The sequence below is a fragment of the Otolemur garnettii genome, unplaced genomic scaffold, assembly GCF_000181295.1.
Source record: "Otolemur garnettii isolate 467f Iridium unplaced genomic scaffold, OtoGar3 scaffold00148, whole genome shotgun sequence".
Lineage (NCBI taxonomy): Eukaryota > Metazoa > Chordata > Mammalia > Primates > Galagidae > Otolemur > Otolemur garnettii.
In genome coordinates, this window is record NW_003852543.1 from 831,577 (window position 1) to 834,629 (window position 3,053).

Sequence of the window (3,053 nt, forward strand, 5' to 3'; positions counted from 1 at the left end):
GCTGGGCGTTGTGGTGGGCACCTGTAGTCCCAGCTACTTGGGAAGCTGAGGCAAGAGAATTGCTTAAGTCCAAGAGTTTGAGGTTGCTGTGAGCTGTGACGCCCTGGCACTCTACCAAGGGAAACATAGTGAGACTCTGTCTAAAAAAAGAAAGAAAAATGAACATGTAGTTGGGTGCAGTGGCTCCTGCTAAAATCCTAACACTCTGGGAGGCCAAGGCAGTTGGACTGCCTCTGAGGGATTCAAGACCAGCCTGAGCAAGAGCAAGACGCCCTCTCTGAAAATAGCTGGGCATTGTGGCAGGCACCTATAGTCTCAGCTACTCAAGAAGCTGAGGCAAGAGAATAACTTGAGCCCAAGAGTTTGAAGTTGCTGTGAGCTATGATGCCATAGCACTCTACTGAGGGTGACAAAGTAAGACTTTGTCTCAAAAAAAAAAAAAAAGGAACACTGATTTACCCCATGTGGCCAGTTGAGGCTGCCTGTTTCAGGACCCTCAACCCTGCAAGCATAGTGGAAACCCAAGAGAACTTTTAAAAATCTCCAAAAATAGAAAAAAAGTGTTCATTATTTTATTCTTAGTATGTCTAAAATTCTTTCCTATGTCTGATATATTTTACAATATATGTAAAAGTTTTTTTGTTTTGTTTGTTTTTGAGACAGAGTCTCACTTTGTTGCCCTAGGTAGAGTGCTGCGGCATAGCTCACAGCAACCTCAAACTCTTGGGCTCAAACAATCCTTTTGCCTCAGCCTTCCTAGTAGCTGGGACTATAGGCACCCCCACGATGCGTGGCTATTTTTTTTAGAGATAAGGTCTCACTCTTGCTCAGGCTGGTCTCAAACTCCTGAGCTCAAGCAATCCAACTACTTTGGCCTCCCAGAGTGCTTGGATTACAGGTATGAGCCCCCACAACCAGCCTATATATGTAAATGTTTTAAAGGCTGGCTTTAAGCATGTAGCACAATACAGGGAATTCAGCAAAGGCTCAATGTACAGCAGTGACTGCTGTCACTTTTACTCAGAAGTCCACCCCTTGTCATTTCCTCAACTTCAAGATCCTCTCCTTCATTCCATCCTTCAGATACAAAAAGGTGTTTCCATTTTTACAGACACTTAAATGAGTGTGTGACTGAAGTCATGGGAAGCACTATAAATCTGGTTACCCAGATCTGGACCAGCTGAGTTAAATTGGCTTTTGAGAACAGTTCCTTTCTTTTTTGAAGGCAAGAAATCAAATCTATAAATATACCATGTGGTCAAATGCTAACAGTGGACAGGTTTTCAAAAATGCTGATTTGAAAACAAGACATACCAATATCCTAGTTCAAGCCCAAGTCCTTCATTCCTAGTTTGAAACAGGAAGCACTGATTTACTCCACGAGGCCAGTTGAGGCTGCATGTTTCAGGATCCTCAAATCTTCAAGCATATTGGGAGCCCAAGAGAGCTTTTAAAAATTTCAATGTTGGCTCAGCATCTGTGGTTCAGTGGTTAGGGGGCCAGCCACATACATCAGGGCTGGTGGGTTTGAACCCGGCCCAGGCCTGTTAAACAACAACAACAAAAATAGCCAAGTGGTGTGATGGGTGCCTGTTGTCTCAGCTACTTGGGAGGCTGAGGCAAGAGAATTGCTCAAGCCTAAGAGTTGAAGGTTGCTGTGAGCTGTGATGGCATAGCACTCTACCGAGGGTGACATAGTGAAACTCTGTCTCAAAAAAAATAAAAATAAAAAACAACTCAATGTCCAGGCCACAACTATACCATTTAATCACACTGTCCAGGATGCAGGCCTATGCTTTCCAGGTAAGTTCAACCTGTGAATTTAAGTTATCCTTCCCCATCCTTCAATATGTAAAACATTAATTCCTTAAATTTTTAACATCCTAGTGGGGCGTTGTGGCGGGTGCCTGCAGTCCCAGCAACTCGGGAGGCTGAGGCAAGAGAATTGCTGAAGCCCAGGAGTTGAAGGTTGCTGTGAGCTGTGTGATGCCATGGCACTCTACCAAGAGCAACAAAGTGAGACTCTGTCTCTATAAAAAAAAAAAAGTTTTTAACATCCAAGTCAACCATGGATTCAATTGCAGTAATGAGACTACTTAGGCCTGTGACAGAGTGCTGGCTGCGTACAGCAGTCTCTATTCTTCCGGTCCTTTAGTACTCTAACTTTTTACTGGATGTATGGCCACATTTCCAAGAACAGGATGGAGAAGGGAAAGCTATACATTACCTTAGAATGACAACTAATAAATTTATGAGGAAAGAGAAAAATAGAAAATTGCTTTACAACTACCTTAGTAATAGTTGATTCAGGCAAAATTCAGCAATGGATATTAAGGCCATTAGGTGAACATTGGCCAGGGCACAAGACATTCACACAACCTCAACTATCACTCCCTAAGAGAATGCACTATTTCCCAGGGGAAAAGACACTTTGACAGTGAGGAAACCTGGCCAACACCACTCGTGTCGGTTGTGACACTGGTGTCTTGGCTTCAAACCCAGACCTCTGTACTGTGCTGCCATGCTGGGGCTGGGACTCTTCCAAGTGTATTTGCCGGCCCCACTTCGCTCTGCCAATAGGGGGAGCTCCGTGGTGACCACAGGGAAAGAAAAGGAACTTAACTCCTGTTCATTTCTTCACTTTGACACCAGCAGTTCCTTCTCTTACAGCTGTTGAATCCTGTGTGCAGTTCATCAGCTCTCACCGAACCAGTCTCTTCACGTACCTCTCAAGTAAAGTCACCAGCTGTCAGCATGCCTTCCTCAGTGATCTGGGGCTCAGGCCCCTGGGACTCTCTCAAAGCTAACCAGCACCAGCCAGGCAGTGCCCCTTCCTTAGAGGTGTGAGTTGTAGCTTCACAAGGGGTCTTTCTCAAAGATTCTAAAGGGTTTTTTTTGTTGTTGTTGTTGTTGTTTAATGGAGATGCCCCTTTAAATATGGCAACAAAAAATATGGAACCCTTCACAAACTTGCGTGTCATCCTTGCACAGGGGCCATGCTAATCTTCTCTGTATCATTCCAATTTTAGTATATGTGCTGCCGAAACAAGCAC

The 3,053-nt window shown here is 44.3% G+C and overlaps 1 non-coding gene across 1 annotated transcript; it reads right to left on the bottom strand.

Annotated features, from left to right (window-relative positions):
* Positions 1 to 2,946: 2,946 nt before the first annotated feature.
* LOC111728307 lies at positions 2,947 to 3,053 on the bottom strand. Its single transcript, XR_002775644.1, has one exon. It is a non-coding gene; the product is annotated as a U6 spliceosomal RNA (small nuclear RNA).